Source organism: Panulirus ornatus, chromosome 36, assembly GCF_036320965.1.
Source record: "Panulirus ornatus isolate Po-2019 chromosome 36, ASM3632096v1, whole genome shotgun sequence".
NCBI classification, from domain to species: Eukaryota; Metazoa; Arthropoda; class Malacostraca; order Decapoda; family Palinuridae; genus Panulirus; species Panulirus ornatus.
Genome location: NC_092259.1, coordinates 7,484,610 through 7,503,853, shown reverse-complemented (window position 1 = coordinate 7,503,853; position 19,244 = coordinate 7,484,610).

Here is a 19,244-nt window from a genome sequence, read left to right as displayed (position 1 = left end):
CATCTGATAATCAAAAAAACGACTAATAGCTTGTACTATTTGGCTTTGAATCACTTAAAAAAAAATATAGAATGACTCAGATTTTCGTACGGGCAGAGCGCCTGGCATCTGAGCAATTAATGTGAGCGCGGTCGGATCAATCGTGCCTCTGAAGAAAGGTGTACTTTACACGATTAATGATTAATGATCAATTCAACCCTGATGCTGTGTGTGAGCGACGTTGCAACCGCCCACTGGTATGTGTCTGTGAAGTCTGTGGCCCTCTGGCTGTGTCTAAAAGAGAAGATGCACCACTGTCATGTCTGTGGACATATTGAAGACTGCTGTCTGTGAGCCTCGACATAGCTGAGCCTGATGTCTGTGCACCAAGACACAGTTGGTCTCGATGTCTGTAAACCTCAACAAAAGTAAACCTTGCTGTCTGTGCACCTCATTATAGACACGAGCATACTGTCTGTGCACGTCACTATAGCTATGCCTGCTGTCTGTGTACCTCAATATAGATAAGCCTGCTGTCTGTGAACCCTAACACAGCTGAGCCTGCTATCTGTACCTCAACACAATAAACCCTGCTGTCTGTGAACCCCACCATAGTGAACATTGCTGTCTGTGGACCCCACCATGATGAACCTTGCTCTATATGGAACCCACCATAGTGAACCCTGCTGTCTGTGGACCCCACCATAATGAACCCCGCTGTCTGGGAACCCCACCATAGTGAACATTGCTGTCTGTGGACCCCACCATGATGAACCTTGCTCTATATGGACCCCACCATAGTGAACCCTGCTGTCTGTGGACCCCACCATAATGAACCCCGCTGTCTGGGGACCCCACCATAGTGAACATTGCTGTCTGTGGACCCCACCATAATGAACCTTGCTCTATGTGGACCCCACCATAGTGAACCCTGCTGTCTGGGGACCCCATCATAGCGAACCCTGCTGTCTGAGGACCCACCATAGTGAACCCTGCTGTCTGTGGACCCCACCATAATGAACCCTGCTATCTGTGGACCCCAACATAATGAACCTTGCTGTCTGTGGATCCCAACATAGTGAACCTTCTGTCTGTGAACCCTACTAGAGTGAACTCAGCAGTCTGTGAACCTCAATATAGTAAACCCTGTTGTCTGTGAACCTTAACAAAGTGAAACCTACTGTCTGTGAACGTGAACACGAGGAACCCTACTGTCTGTGGCCCTCGAGAGAGCGAACCCAGCATTGCTATCTGTGCCCGGAGCCTGGAAACAGCCGAGCGACGAGCAATAAAAAAAAAAAAAAATAGAAAAACGAAAAAAAAAAGCTGCCAGCCAACCCTTCTCAACAAAATGGCGTCGTTACCATCTCTCGTAACATCCTGACTGGGCTGACGTGAGTGAGTGGCCGGATACCGAGCAGGCCGGGTGAGTTACGCATCCGGCAGGAGCAGTAAGGCATAGCGAGCCGGTGCCAGCAACGGGGGGAGAGAGAGAGGGAGAGGGAGGGAGAGTGAGTGAGTGTGGGGGGGAGTTTGTCTGGCCGCCATGTCATGACACAGAACATCACAGAGGCTCGGTAAAGTTAACAAGATGGCGGCGCCTCGCCTACCCGGCCTACTGCTACCTACGGCAGCCCGGCCTATGTACCGTGCCGCCGGAGGGAGAGGGAGTCGAACCCTGGGTGTACGCAGTCGATGCTCCACTACTGCCCGGCAGGGGAGGAGAACATTGCCATGGTGCCATCTGCCAGGGGTAGAGGGCACGACGGTTCGACCCTCTCTCAGCACTGCGGTACGACCCCCTCTTTGCGCACGACGGCACGACCCTTGAGCGTGGCTTGACCTATGACCTGACGACACCTCCCGGGTCGTGTCGCAGAGCAGACCACAGTCGCCAGCGGTCGGCCTCGTCGTACTCAAGGGTCGTACCGCTGTGCCCTTCGGTCTCGAGAGGTTAATGAGCGGGTCGTACGCCAGCCGACACGACACTTGGCGTGGCCTTGAGTGGCTGTTGGCCCCCCCGGGCGGCCTGTCTAGACGTTAGCGGGGAGTCTCTTAATGTCCTATGACGTACGTCATGAGTCAACGGTGGGTGGGGTAATAACACGAGGCTGTGAGGTGGGTGGGGGGGGTGGGCGTGGCGTTGGCAGCGGGCGTTGTGAGGTGGGCAGCAGCGGCGGTGGCGCCCTGGCACAGTGATGGCGGAGAGCGGCTCGCTCTCTCTCTCTCTCTCTCTCTCCGTCCCTCCCTGGGCCCACCGATCAATACCACAACCCCAACTCTCGCTCCTCATTACTCTCTATATCCGCCTATATATATATATATATATATATATATATATATATATATATATATATATATATATATATATATATATATATATATATATATATATTTCTGTGAGATACTTTATCTTATCCTTATCATTCTCACGCTGCTAAGACACTTTAAGCCCCCGCTCGTGCCCCTTATCTTGCGACCCCGTCGTAACCTCAGGTCCTGAACCTTGCCATGCCCTGGTACACAATACCCCCCCCTCCCTCGTTCTGACCTCCCCAGCGTCGTTAGGCTCACAGATCCTCTCCTCTCTGCTGCCCCTCCTTCCCAAGATCTTCAACAAAACCACCCCCTCCTCCGTCGTGGCCTGACCTGATAAGACATGTGATGCTCACATTTCGTCACCACGCCATTCTCTCGCCCGCCCCCCCCACATCAAACACTCAGGTCAGGTCGGTGGAACATCAAGCCCTTCCTACAACCTGCGCATCCCGTCTCGAAAAACCACAGCAGACTCCTTAAAGCTTGCAAGTGCACAACCAGTCTCTTTAACCACGTCACTCCTTGATATCTTAAGAGACCTCCCCACTCTCATCCACCCCTCCTGAAAAAAAAAAGAGTCACGCACCTCCTGGCTCAAAACTCTTTAAAACTACGTGCTGCTTAATCTTTTAAACCCAGTCATGCCTCTCCCCCTCGGGCGTCTTAAAACCACGACGTGTCCTGGGTTTCTTAAACATTCTACCGTGATCCCGTCCCCAACAGTGTGACGTGACCCCGACCAGTCAACTGCGTCTTCACCCATATATTTCGAACCCATCCATGACCTGACTTGTGGAGCAATAACAACCCCCACCGCCTGAAACTCCACTATGTTCCTCAACTTTGTAAGAGAGTCATGCATCGAACCACTAACTCTCCAGCGGAAGGACATGACGTCGTCCAAGCAACTTTAAGGAGGTCTACGAAAAAGTACGAATGACGGCGAAGTTGTTCTTCCCAAAGTTCTGTTGTTCTCCGCCGAAGAATCAAAGTATTTCTGATTTTCGCAACCTATGTGTCAATGAACTCCAGTGTGAAATGTAACTGACCACGTAGCCCATGAGAGATCTCAAGCAACACCCCGCACACAATGCCAGACTGGAAGTACTTGAGAAAGAGAGAGATCGGGTAGAAAAGCCTGCCAAACAAAAACTAACACACGAGTAAAGACTGGGGAAAGTCCTCCTCACAGCGAGGGCCGCAGACTTGAGAGAGAGAGAGAGAGAGAGAGAGAGAGAGAGAGAGAGAGAGAGAGAGAGAGAGAGAGAGAGAGAGAGAGAGAGAGAGAGAGAGGCGACGAGTATAGGGGGTCCTGCTGCAGAAGGCTCGGGGGGGGGAGGATTTACGACACCCGACGTTTGTGTTAAATGTCAAAGACTCTGTGGCCTTCCCACCCCTGCGTCGATCCCCCTCTCTCCCCTCAACCACGCTGTAGTAACGCCGGCCTTAATAAGTAACCAACCGTACAATATGAAGGTGACGGAGGTGGGTGTGTGTGTGTGTGGACAAGGCACGAGGAACGTTGGTTTAATATGTCGGTCACGAGACACTGCCAGCAACGAGGCGTCGACACAGGCGGGGCGTGGGTCCACTTGCTGAATAAAAAAAAGAAAAAAGAGAAGAACTCGAGAGAGAGAGAGAGAGAGAGAGAGAGAGAGAGAGAGAGAGAGAGAGAGAGAGAGAGAGAGAGAGAGAGAGAGAGTGTGTGTGTGTGTGTCTCACCTGTGCGACCCAAGGTGTGTCCCAAACAGCTAGTTGATGGTCAAGAATCTCGACCAAAGACCAAAGACCGAAGGAGGAGGAGGAGGAGAAAGCTTTGGCTTCAATGGAAGACCACTGGTATATGCCTCTTAAGATGACTCTCTTATCTCAACATCACACAAGAAATCTTTGGGAAAACTAAACCAAGGATGAATGCTTGACGACACATGCATGTTGGAACGTTGTTCCAACATGCATGTGTCGTCAAATATTCAGTCTTGTTTTGCGTTTCTATAGATCTGTTGTGTAATGCGAGTTAAAAGATTATTTCCAGGTGTATTCCAGCAGCCCCTCCTTGTGGGAGAACGTCCCCTCGTGTACAGTGGAGGATATGGAGTAAGACTCTGGCTCAAGTTCTTGTCTTTAAGATATTCTTCCCCCCCTTAATATCATGGGTCACAGAGTTAAACTTTTATCTCTTTTTTTTTTGTCCCCTTTCTCTCTTTAGCATTTTTTATGTTCCATAATAAGGGTGGCTGGGTGGGGGTCGTGTGGGGGTCATATTGATCTGTGAGAGAGAGAGAGAGAGAGAGAGAGAGAGAGAGAGAGAGAGAGAGAGAGAGAGAGAGAGAGAGAGTAAGGGTGGGGGGTGGCGCGCGCCCCCCATCTCCGTGCCATGCCACCTCCTGCTGCCCAATCCACACACCCGCTCCTAACACCACGCCCACAGGATGCCAGTCAAAGCCTCTACTAAATTATCGCCCGTGTTAGTCAACACTTAACCTCACCATTACCTGTGCATCAGGCACGACCCCTCACCGTGAGCCAACACCTGGAGGCCGCAACGACCCCCATCACAACAAGTCTGTCATGGACACTCAACATTAGTAGTATACAATAAGTACAGTACTTTATGATGAGTGTAAAGTGCCCACCACTCCTCCCGGCAGGGACCAGCAAGATATACCCCTTCCAGCCCCTGCTGGGACATCAAAGCCATCGAGAAGCAACTTCAGAGCCATGGTTCGACACCGCCGGCGACAAGAGGCAGGTTGAGGTACACCACACACTGAAGCTCGAGGTTGGGCTACGTGGTGCGAATGGCTGCCATCTCGTCTACCTCCACCAGGAGGGAGAGGGAGAGAGAGACAGACTCCTGTCATCCGAAGGCATGATGACATGGCGGCCTCCCAGCCAAACCCTGTGGCTGCCACCACCTGCTCCCAAGCCACAGTCTGTATGTGCGGCCTCTTACGCCACCATGACTTTACCCAGGAATCGCCCCGGTGCTCTATGAACCATGCAAGAGTGCCTAGATGTCTCTTTTTTCCTCCCCCCAGGCGATGGGTTTCGCTGGTGGACAGAATGGTGCGTTGGTGGAGCGGAGGTCCGTGCCTGGTAAACCAAGAGCGCGTTACTGGAGCCATGGCGTCCAGGGAATGTCATGGTGTATGTTGTTGTCTCAAGGGGTAGGGTGTGTGTGTGCTGGTGTACCTAAGGTGCGTGAGTATATGGTGCATGTCGAGGTGGAGGTGTAGCAGGGGTATGCTGGTATACTGAAGGTGTGTGTTGGAGGTTCCGAGGGGTGTGTTGAAAGACAGAAGGAAGGAACGAAGGAAGGAGGGAGCACTGGTGCATACGCAGCTAACACATGACGGTACCGATGGTCTGATGGTATACAAAGATAAGAGGGTGTGGGTGTAGCGGGTGGTCTCCAGGCCACTGGACAGGACACAACGGGGGTACACACCGGTGTGATGGGGTCTTACACACACGTCCGTCAGTGTCAACCACACCACACTCCCAGAGAGTTAAGTCAGCATCGAGGGGGGAAACTAGCTTGCACGAAGACCTCCTCTCAAACGACAGTGTTATGGAATGACGTACTGACTGATCGTACGACGGCAGAATAAATATTCTGCCAACGGTACACAACCACTCGACAAACAATACCACTCTGTAGGAAGACGGTCGAGTACGGAAGAAATATCTAAACCTGTGCTTCAGCGCCACAATAAGTGAACCACGTGAAATCTGTAGTAGTAAGCGGTGTGTATGCCTTCATCAGCTCAACTGACTCACATCAGGATAGGATGATATATCAACATCGTGAATGTACTACCAAGTACATACAATTCCCTGTAAGATACAATCATCCCTTAGCATATCTCCCAAAACGTTTGATCATGTCTGTCTCAAATCAAAATTCCGCACCAGTTTGAGAATATGATCATGTTAAGCACACACTATAAAAGAAAAAATGTCATTATGATTCATATATACATATTTCTTTAAATGAAAAGAGGAACCTAACTTGTCTTTTTTCCAGGCCTAGGTATCACAAACAGTAAATAATCAAAACTGTGTGTGGAAGCCGCCTGACTGTATTCTCACAATTCATAATTTCTTTCTTACAGATCCACAACGCCTGAGGTAGGTTTAAACACGTACTCATGAAAACATGGAATTGTGACCTCACACACAAACACACACGGAGACAGAGGCATCTGGTGGATGTCTTGTCATCTTTTTGCAAGAGGTCTAAGGACGAAAATCATCAACATTGTTAATAATACAAAGACATAATGTGACTTACTATTCTTTATACATCGTTTTTGTCCCTATATTTAGCAAGCGCTTCCAACTCCAAACGGGATACATGTTGAACAATGTAAACTGCTGTCAAAACGTGCACATGAGACACGATGTTATTCATCCATCCAGATGTACATGTAAATGTATTAGCCCATCCATTCATCTGTCAGTTTTTCCTTACGTAAATCTCTAAAGGTACAGGTACGTAAACAGACATACCTAATTTCTACAAACACACACACACACACACACACACACACACACACACACACACACACACACACATATACACACACACACACATATACACACACACACACATACACACACACACACATATACACACACACACACACATATATATATATATATATATATATATATATATATATATATATATATATATATATATATATATATATATATATACACATACATAAATTACAAGGCAGTTTCACTACAAGAAAATATGGTGCAGCAGCAAATGACTTCCAAACTGTGGGGTGGGAGGCACAACACTGACGGAAGGCAAATTGAAATCGTCATGATAATGATGGAATTATCGAAATAAGGCTCTGCCTTGACGATCATCTTTTTTTCCCCCTTTACTTCTAACCGGTGTGACGTTGCAAGACGACTGCACGAACGTCCGCGTCGGATACTCTCTGGCTTGAGGTAGAAGACAGAGTATGAATGACATACAGCATTAAAACTATCAAGAAATAATGAACTTACTCTTCAACATGAAGTCATGACGAGTCCTCCTCTACCATGAGCAAAACATTGAAGGAGAGAAACAATCTTCAACTCGTAAAAAACAAAAAAAACTCTGGGAATCGCAGTTTCGCGTTGATTTAATAACTCAATCGCCTCATTTCTGAGGTTATCTGTTTCTTACAAGTACTTTTTAATATTATTGCTATTTTCATCGCCTTAAATTTCCCATTAATGGCCAAAAATAATTCTCAAATGCATTTGAATTACGAGGTTTCGTTTTTGTCTCGGTGGGTCCAGGATTCTTCGACACAAGGGTTACGGAACGTGAGTTCTGAAACACTGAGGAAACCTGATCAAACACATTTGCTTAAAAACAACATATCTTCCTTGTATATACACTTAACATATGCATATCCAATCCTATACACATCCACATATACATATATATGTACATCTACTTACAAGTATACACTTCACTTTCATACATAATCCAATTCCAAACACATCTACATATATACACACCATACCCATGTACACCCACTTATAATACATACACACCAAAGTATCATTCACACACATCCATACATATCCACGCAACATTCGTCCACATCCAAGAGAAAAATCACCCCCATTCCATAGCCTTCACACACATCGACTTCCACGTACATATCCCCCCCCAACACGCATCCACTTACCTGCCATACATGGGGAGTTGGGTCTAGGTACCACCCACGTACAGCCACCTATACCCCACACACACATATACCCACCGACCATAACCAAAACAAAAGACAAGGATGCCTGGTACTTACTCTGGGTATCCATACCACTCGTGATGGTTGATCCTTTTGGGCAGCGGGAAGAGAAAAAAGAAAGGGATGATTACCCTGTGGGTCTAGTACGTCGTGTTAATTAGTATCGAGTAAAATGCTCCGTCAATCTATGTTCGAGGACGGACCAACGACGAATCAAAATGCTTCGTCAATCTATGTTCCAGGACGGACCAACAACTAATCAAAATGCTCCGTCAATCTATGTTCGAGGACGGACCAACGACTAATCAAAATGCTCCGTCAATCTATGTTCGAGGACGGACCAACGACTAATCAAAATGCTCCGTCAATCTATGGCTAATTCAATTCACCATTTGGTTCACACTATCACCTGCAGGTAAACCACACGAGACTTCAGCGGCAAGAAAAGTAAGATCCCGCTCACACGTACCGACCAACTTCGTCGTGTTAAGTAAACCTTCCTCAAAGAAACAGCCATCTTCATTTTATAAGTGAATAAGCATGAGACAATACATCTTCTTGCCGCTACTTATAAGCGTCAGGTAATAACATTTTACATCCTCCTGTCGCAACTAATACAGTAATGATACAACATACGACAACACATGCTCCTGACGCTATCTATACAGCATGTAATACAACATACGACACTCCATCCTCCTGTTGCAGCTTATACAATAATACAACATACGACACCCCATAATCCTGTCGCAGCTTATACAATAATACAACATACGACACTTCATCCTACAGCCACAAAATACAACATGCGACACTTCATCCTATAGCCACAACTTATAAAGCAAGCAATTAAACACACGACAACCCATCCCCCCGTCGCAACTTGTGTAGCAAGTGAGACAACATACGACGCTTCTTCCTCCTGTCGTAACCTGTACATTAATCTTCCTCTAGTCGTACACTCTGTACACTAAATAATTATTCAATACGTAAATTATTCATCATTAACCTTGAAGGAATATTCATACACTGCGTAGACCTCCTGCAGGATCTTCAATTTTTGATCTGTTACAACAAGGATACATATATTAAATATCATCAGATATATCAAAAAAACTCGCTTTCCGATGAAGTATATATCCTTTTGGTTATACCCCAAGTTTGGTTAGCTTACCCTAAATTCGGGTAGTATAACCCCCTAAGTTTGGTTAGCATAACCTAAGTTTAGACCGCAGACCTCAAGTCTGGTTTAGTATGCCCTAAGTTTGGTTAAGCATACCAGAACTGAGCATGGTTGTCCCCGGGGTGAAAAAAAATTCTTGGGAGGAAATGCATAACTTGTCAGAAAAAAAAAGGGGGATAAATTTGTCAACATTGGTTATAGCTGTACTGAAAAAGAACAACCGTGTGGGTTGAAGTAGACATTATCATGATCATCACGTCACAAGTCTTCCTCATACTTCGTCAAGAGACTTTTGGCCGCTTAAAACAAGATGTGTGGCAATGCCAAGGGCGCCTCGTGCCATGCCCAGCGCACGATGCCAGTTCTCCCAAGTCGATTTCAACCGTAAGCTCCAAATGAATATGTAATAAATAATCTTCCGTGTACATCTGAGCCTAGAAATGATTAGAACATAGTCACGTCCAGGTAACAACATGAATATCATGTATAATTGTTTTTATTCTAATGGCTTTCCTACGGCGCCTTGAGCTGTAAAACGTAAATCCTTACTTTTATCCCTGGTCAAAATTAAAAATGAATGATAAAAAAATAAACCCTTTTATTACAAAAGACAAAACATGGACGATTTGACCCCTAGGCCTAGGATATATAGCCTGTAGGAGCATGACATCTAAGGACTCAAATCAAAAACCTTACAATATAAGGGTTTCGTAAGAGTCCAGCTGAAGGGGGTGGGGTAGAGTGTTTTTGTGAACGCATGAGATATTACAGTATCAACACATTTCTATTATAATATACGACACGGTTAATGATGCAGGAGACTCCTGTGATGTTAAAATTGCAAGCATCTTACCACGAGAAGCATTTTCACCTTTGAGGCAAATAAAAATGAAATATAATATATATATATATATATATATATATATATATATATATATATATATATATATATATATACACACACACACACACACGAATATAGCGCATATGAACACGTACTTGTATGTTATATATATATATATATATATATATATATATATATATATATATATATATATATATATATATACTGAAATGAGAACGTGCTGTCGTATCTCACCACCAGAGTCTACATCAAGTACCAGACCTTGTGCTCGACCAGCCGCTGATGACGCACACCTCACACTGTCTTAAGAAACCCAGGTTTCGGAAGGAGAAAGACACAGGTCGAGCAACACTGGCGAACGTCACAGGTGCTCCGAAATTTGTTTTACGTCGGAGGTTTTCGAACGGCTTTGGCGACTGGCTCCCTAACCCGATGGCCCTGGCCACGTACGGTTTTATAAAGCCACAGTTTAAGTATATAACTGGAAATAAAAAAAAAAAGACTTTAAACAGTTATGCATCTTAACCTCAGCTCCGTAAAAGGTACACGAACGAGCGCCCAATATCACCAGCCGATACAGCAACGTAGCAAAACAAGGAAGACTTGTAGTACGGGAGGATGAGACTCGTACATTCACAGTACGACGGTGTTCATCTCAGTCTCCGTCAGTCTCCACCATCGGGGATGTATCTAATCATAACTACGTCCGTCGGCGTCTCGGTGAAGAGATGCGCCTAATTCACCTCGCATGTCTGAGAGATACCCGCCTCCCGTGAGCGGTCAAGCTATCAGCCGGTGCCATATACATCACGGTTTATTACGGTGGTTTGCAGCCCGCTAAGCACAGGGATGTGGGGGTGTTATCCGTTAGTTACAGCACCGTGCGGAGCCTTCAATGGAGGGAAGGTCAAATGCTTTATGGGAGAGAGAGAGAGAGAGAGAGAACCCCCGGTGGTTTAAGGAGAGGAAGGATTCTCATTACATAACAGCAGGACTGATTTGCATATGTTATATTTTTTCTCTTTACCGATTGGAGAATATAATTTTCACAAGACATGACAAAGCACTCCTACGACACCCATCGTGCACGGGGTAAGGCCTGGAGAATACAGGGAAAAGCTTCAGGGACCAATGAATGTTTCGAAGCATCTGTGTCTGAACTTATCAAAACAAACAAGACATAAGGAATTCTATTTCACCTTTTAAAAAAATGGATATAATCATTTCAAATACATTAAAAAACTAATCTCAGTCATAAAAAAAAACTTCCTGTGGATACGAAAGAAAAAATCTAACTCACGTTTAAAATGCTCTGACCAAGGAGATAACTCAAGGGCCCTTCTGCAGTGCCCTACAGGCGAGATAAATACATCATAAACTGCATTAGTATCCACAAGCTCACGAGCAAACCCACACTGATCCCTACCTCCAGCAGAAGCCCTCAACATTCAAGTTAAGTTTTGTGGTGACTCTAAAACACACACACACACACACACACATACACACAGACATACACACAGACATACACATACGTAACACTAACAGCGTACAGGGGAGTATACACATCAACCCACGGACAGACAACTAAGGGTTAAAGCCATCTATCCTCTACCAGTGGATGAAGACTGAAAGCCATCACCCAGGAGGAACCGTTCGTCAAGATACGACGTCCCACCTACAACCTACTTCATATATATGCGTTAGTCTGACGGCTACGTTACAAAGTGGTGTAGGCTTCTCAACCCGAGACAACGCGAACTTCCGAGACAACGGATATCGTACACGTGGACGTGATGGTCACTACGACAGTGGCTTATATAGAAAATTATTCCCGGGAAATCACCCGTGTTTCCCCTGCCGGTTTTAGGAAAATCACACGAGAATATCGATCGTCACTGTCTATGTGGATCAGAAAATCCCTGATGCTTCTCCTCCAGTACAATGGCCATAATGACCGAAGGAAGGCGCCGGATCCGCAGCTCCTGGCTTGGAAATATGGAGGGTTTCAGCGCTTTCCAACCTTTCTTGGTAGAGGAACCGTGCCAGTAACACGTAACATTTTATGGAACCTCGGTGACCTTCTCTATCCACTAAGCACCATATACAACATTTCTCCAGAAGCAACTTTGTGGCGACCATTAGCCAAGCTCAAGTGAAAAGCGCTCCATCTATAAGCTATGACCTAATAATGGGTTTCTAGTTTCTATTCCTATTTTCTATCCTTACAGGTTTTTTGTTGCGGAACCCCTGAAGGATGGTTGAGGAACCCCGGATGAAGAACACTCGCACAGGTAGTTCCCCCCAAAACAGATGGTTACAACTGCAGCTGCTTCTAATGGTTCTAAAATTCTCTTGTGATGGTGGATGGTTACAACTGTAGCTGCTTCTAAAATTCTCGTGTGATGGCGGAAATAAAAACTGATGCTTACTTCGGTTAGTTAAGAAGCCACAATAATGATAATAACAGATCTTCGATTACCGCAATAAAAGTTAACTCCAGAAGTTTTCTTTTTCTAACCCCAACGCCAGGTCTGTACATTGACGAAAAGGTTCTAAAGGGAAGGGAAAGAAAAAAGTGAGTTCTGAGTGTATTTAGCACACTATTAACACTATCTCAAAAAGGAAGAAAACACGAAAGCATTATTGCTTTCTATAACCGTTGTGAAAATTTCTTTTATCACCAAACCTACCAGTGGTTATTCCACAAGGGTTACTGCTGGTGCCTCCTACAAAATGCACGATCGATTCTTTCTAAGCGAGGAATATCAACGTACTTATAAAATACTTTCCAAAGCATCAGGATACTTTTGTGGGCCCGCCCACCCATCTGAGTAGTACACCTGGAGGCACCGGACGTTCAACGAAATCTAGCGAAGGAAGTAGGTACTGTGCTCATGCTTAATGATCAGGACACATTTATATCACGATGGACCTCAACACCCCACACACAACTGACCACCTGAATGAGCACGTGTGCCCTGATAAGACCCGGACCCAAATACACCAGCGACTGAAACACCTTAAGGTCTTCGAACCCAAGTACTGTGTGCATGGCAGCTCTCAAACCTATACATATTGCACCCGTGAAACGCCATATTATCTATACATCACAGTGGGTTTCTGAGCCCAAGTGCTAGACAAATGAGGTAATTCTATGAGACAAACTAACACATCTCAACCTCATACTGAAGCTAAAGAAATGAACATCATCCCCTTCGTGGGTTCCAATCTCGCAAACAGGGTCATTTCAACTCGAGAATCTCTACCGGTAACTTCATTTATAACAAATACAAAAACATCGGCTTATATCCTCTCACCAGGGGGTGGAACGCTACTCTGAAACAATAATCATAGCAAAAAAGATTCTACCAGCGTTTCCTCTTTTACGCAAATCACAAATGTACTTCAATTTACGAGAGGAGACGTATAATACGCCACGCAAATCATAAACATAATTACAGAAGGAAAAAATGCCCGCTCTCTCCTCACTGGTACGTAACCAATAATCTTAGTTAAACGAGGCCAATCATATATATATATATATATATATATATATATATATATATATATATATATATATATATATATATATATATATACGCCTCATCAAATGACACAGCTGAATAATAACAACAACAACCGCCCTCACTTAAAAGCACAACACATCCGGACTATCTGCAAACAGCAAAGTAAAACAATAATTTTTTTTTTTTTTCAAAATAGGGACACTTACCCAGATAATTACGTCCACTCCGATTGACTGCTTTCCGTTCTCATAAACTAATCTCGCATCCTCGCACACCAAACGAGCACCATCAGTCCGTCAAACTAATAAGGCTTAATTACCATCTGATTATGCTGTACATATAACCTCAGTAGGAAAGAAGCGCACTCCTCAACGTCTCGCACAAGTTCGAAGACCTGATTACTTTATCGAAATAGACTGACACCACTAAATGCTTCCAGTCTTGAAGACATGGCAAAAAAATGAGAAAAAAAGATATGCAGATATGATCCAATTCAAGAAATGGTATCTAAATACTGCCAAATGGGTCATGAGCGAGATATATAATGAAAGTAAACTGAAAAAAAATTATATATATATATATATATATATATATATATATATATATATATATATATATATATATATATATATATATATAAATACGCTCATACGTCAAGAACTGATGTGCTTTTCGACATCCGGGCCAAGAAAAAAAAAATTATATCTGTCCGGGAGTTCAGCGTAAGAGTCCGGTTAAATAATAAGAGTCCGGTCTGGAGGATATATTTTCATCCGGTGTGGGAGAGGGGGAAAAAAAAAATAACACTTGGATTAGCAGCCGTAGTGAGGTGGGTCAAGCGTAGACAGATGAATTATGCCCAATTGCCTGCGCTTCTTTGATCAACCTCACAGGAAGAAGCCGGTTGAGAGCGTCGACGCTTCCGCATGAGACAGAGAGAGAGAGAGAGAGAGAGAGAGAGAGAGATAGAGAGAGAGAGAGAGAGAGAGAGAGAGAGAGAGAGAGAGAGAGAGAGAGAGAGAGAGAGCAAGTGCGTTCGTAACGAAAATGGTTTTCCCAGCCGGTCGAACACTAGGCAAGCAAGCGATTTCGGTGTGTTGACAATCACGACAGTTAAGACGTAGTGCACACAACGGTACGATCCTTTGGGTACGACGGTTTGGCCGTCCAGTCCGGGTCAGGTCAAAGGCCAGGTCTGATATCATACCCAGAGGTCGCATGGTCGTGTTTCAATCATCGCACCATCGCGATCATAAGGGTCGTACCTCCGTGCTCAAGGGTCGTACCGTCGCGCTCAGAAGGGGCGTACCGTTGCGCTTAAGGGTCGTACCTCCGTGCTCAAGGGTCGTACCGTCGCGCTCAAGGCTCGTTCGTACCTCCGTGCTCAAGGGTCGTACCTCCGTGCTCATAAGGCTCGTACCTCCGTTCTCATAAGGCTCGTACCTCCGTGTTCATAAGGCGCATACCTCCGTGCTCATAAGGGTCGTACCTCCGTGCTCATAAGGCTTGTACCTCCGTGCTCACAAGGATAACAACCGTCGCGCTCAAGGCTCGTTCGTTCGTACCTCCGTGCTCACAAAAACAGATCCAGCGCTCATCCAGTACTCGGCGAGGCGAGTTCCTCCACTGTATATCTTACATTACCCAAGGATGTACCTCCCACTGTACTTACCGTGTAATGAACCTCTTTACATAACATAATGCAGCCATTACGTGAACACAGGAAATACATCACCGTGTCATGAGCGGAGGTTGAGTGTCACCTGCGGTCATGCACCACAATCTAAGGTAATGATTGTATATTGTCCATTTACTACTACACAAAGGGAAGAAGACGATGTACATGATGTATACTTCACATTACTAGACAAATTAAGTGTATATTGTAAACTATTACACAGAAAGATAACTATATATATATATATATATATATATATATATATATATATATATATATATATATATATATAATGTATATATTACACAAATGAAGAGGACCTTGTATGCGATGCACGTAACTATAGACTAATAAATGATGAAGAATGTGCAGCAGGTAATCTGTACATTACTGTACATTACCATAATAAACAAAGGAAGACAAAGCATATAATGTATACTGAAACGGACTATACATAGGAAGAAGATAATGTACATGATACATATTCTACCTTGCTACACAGGGTAAGAATGAAAGAAGACAATGTATATGATGTATATTGCACGTTACTATACACAGGAGAAGACAATGTATATGAAGCATACTGTACTCTACTACACAGGTGAAAAAGACAATGTATATGATACATATTGTATGTTATTGCACAGGGGAAGAAGACAATGTATATGATGTATATTGCACTTTACCATACAGATAAAGCCAATGTATATGATGTATAATATACGTTACCATACAGTTGAAGACAATGTATATCAAGTATATTGTACTTTACTACACAGGTGAAGAAGACAATGTATATGATGTATATTGTACATTACAGCACATGGGAAGAAAACATTGTATATGATGTATATTGTACGTTACTACACAGGGGAAGAAGACAACGTATATGATGTATACTGTACGTTATCATAGAGAAGAAGAGGACAAGGCACAGTATGTATACTGTACCTTGCTACACCGAGGAAGACGACAATATTATATATATATATATATATATATATATATATATATATATATATATATATATATATATATATAGCAGAGGTACATGTCACTCCGTACGCCCGCTGTGGTAACTTAATGGAATTGATAATACAGAGATCGAGGAGAGATTTTTGCCACAGTATTCATCAACACATTTATAAGCCAGCTTGTCATCAATGCGAAGCTTGAGCGTCAAAAAACAGGCAAATCCAGGAGTTACAAAATATCGAGCAAGCCACGAGGGTGCAATCTTTCCACAAATTACTTATAACAAACCTCGCTGGAAATGAATCTATTGAATTTCGGAGACGCGTCTCGTCCATTGTATGCACACGATCTCTGTGGCAGCCGGCTCGGCACGGGCAAAAAAGTGTGTTGCAATCGCGGTCGTCAACATGACGAGCACTGGAGTGAGATGCGGCTTGCTGCGTGCCATAACGAGTAACGTAACGATGCGTCTTGCTACGTGCAGCTCGCAAAGTATGCACCGCAAACCCGGTGGCTCAAGGCGTGAAGAAGCCACAGGAGATGGAAAGGAGACGGAAGATGGGTCAGGTCCAAGGCCACGGCGTGAATGATAAGGGTCGTCAGAGGCCGTATACCGCAGTGCACGTCGTGGCCAAGGGTCGTACCGTCATACAGATGGGTTGTAACCTCCGGAGTAAGGGTCGTACCGTCATGCAAAGAGGTGGTACCTTCGCAGTCGAGAGGAGAGCAGTCATGCAAAGTGACTGTCGCTAAGGCCGCACCGACATGCAAAGTGACTATACCTTCGTAGTCAAGGGTCGTAACGTCATGCAAAGTGACTGTACCTTCGTAGTCAAGGGTCGTACCGTCGTGCAAAGTGACTGTACCTTCGTAGTCAAGGGTCGTACCGTCATGCAAAGTGACTGTACCTTAACAATCAAGGGTCGTACCGTTGTGTAAAAGGTTCTGTAGCACCATTTCATTTTTCCTTCTTTCGTGTCGAGAGCCACTGTGGAGACACACTATGGCCCACTATGCCCTAACATTTACGCCAGATCGCAGTCCACTGTGCCGAACAGACTCCCATTTTGACACGGGAGAGAGAGAGAGAGAGAGAGAGAGAGAGAGAGAGAGAGAGAGAGAGAGAGAGAGAGAGAGAGAGAGGAAATTTTCAAAGGCTGCAAAGTCCATTTCCAGTTTGACATCAACTCCCTAACACACTGCTTTCCTGTGAGTGTGGCATGCAATACCAGACCGTTATTTGCACACGGGGGGCTGCCGGGTAACGCGAGGCCCCCATGGTGTAAAGATAAGCGAGAGGAAGGAAGAAAAAAAAAGAAAAAAGAAATCTCCCAAATATCGACTTTGTATTAGTATACGAACCCGATATTTAGGAATTGTTTTTCTTCATTTTAGCTCTATAATTTTCACTCTGTCTATGAGGCAACCAAGACGAATGATGATCTACTGGTAAAAAAAAAAAAAAAAAAAATGGAAAAAGAAAAAAAATCAGCTATCCAGTAAAAAAAAATATTAGCCATCTAGTAAACAAATATCAGCCACCTAGTAAGTAAATATCTGCCACCTAGTAAGTAAATATTAGCCACCTAGTAAGTAAATATCTGCCACCTAGTAAGTAAATATTAGCCACCTAGTAAGTAAATATCTGCCACCTAGTAAGTAAATATCAGCCACCTAGTAAGTAAATATCTGCCACCTAGTAAGTAAATATCTGCCACCTAGCAAGTAAATATTACCCATTTAGTAAAACAGAAGTAATATTTACCGCCGAGACGCCAGGTCTCGCACAAGACATCAAAGCTTTCCTTCAAAAAGCTTATCGATATATCTCACTCCGCCACACAACCCAGCCATGAACCGTCGTAACCTAACGCTACTACCACAGGGATACGATACGACAGCACGCAAGATATCACACTGACCAGATATCTAACAACGACTTCTAACCCCTCAAAATATCACACTGACCAGATATCTAACAACGACGTCTATCCCCTCAAAAAAAAAAAGAAAAAAAAATAGAATAGAAATAGAATATAATAAACGTCTAATTCGGAGGCCGGAGCTGAAAAATATATTTTGGATTCGCGCAACGAATTCTGGTGACAAATCACCTCTGTATTCAACAGACGTATTCCTCCTCCAGCGAGACAATATTATGACCGAAACATTGGATTTCTCTCCTTTTTTTTTTATGACACTGGAGACGCGTTTGCAACATTTCCATACCCAGGACACGGAGAGAGAGAGAGAGAGAGAGAGAGAGAGAGAGAGAGAGAGAGAGAGAGAGAGAGAGAGAGAGAGAGAGAGAGAGAGATTGGAACTCAACGTACGATGTAGAAACAGGGAAAATCCTCTCTCTCTCTCTCTCTCTCTCTCTCTCTCTCTCTCTCTCTCTCTCTCTCTCTCTCTCTCTCTCTTTCTCTCTCTCTCTCTCTCTCTCTCTCTCTCTCTCTCTCTCTCTCTCTCTCTCTCTCTCTCTTTCTAGAAGCTCGCCCTATGGACGATCTGAGGAGACTACAAAGAGATGGAAAAGTGTATTGTTCGTAAGGACTCACACAGCTCGCAAGGCAGAAAAGAAAAAAAAAAAAATAGTCACTTCATCGCTTCAGCATCATCATACATAGGTCAAGATGAATACTAAATTGTATTCTGTCCAATTTCAGGAAGAGCGCTGCAAGCCAAAATTTTGAAATTTCAGTTTCTTTAAAAAAGAAAAAAAAATTAACACAACCGAGAAGAAAAATGTGAACCAATGTCTGTTAAATAGCCCACCAGAAATATACATCACAGTACTTAATAGTGTTGTTATCGGAACTACGATTAAAAATTGTAAAATCCCACAGCGGAACACAACGAAAAGACCTCAAGTGTCCAACAGGAACGAAAATGAAATCCACTTGCAAGAATCATCGACACATACACACAAAATGAACATTTAACACGAAGC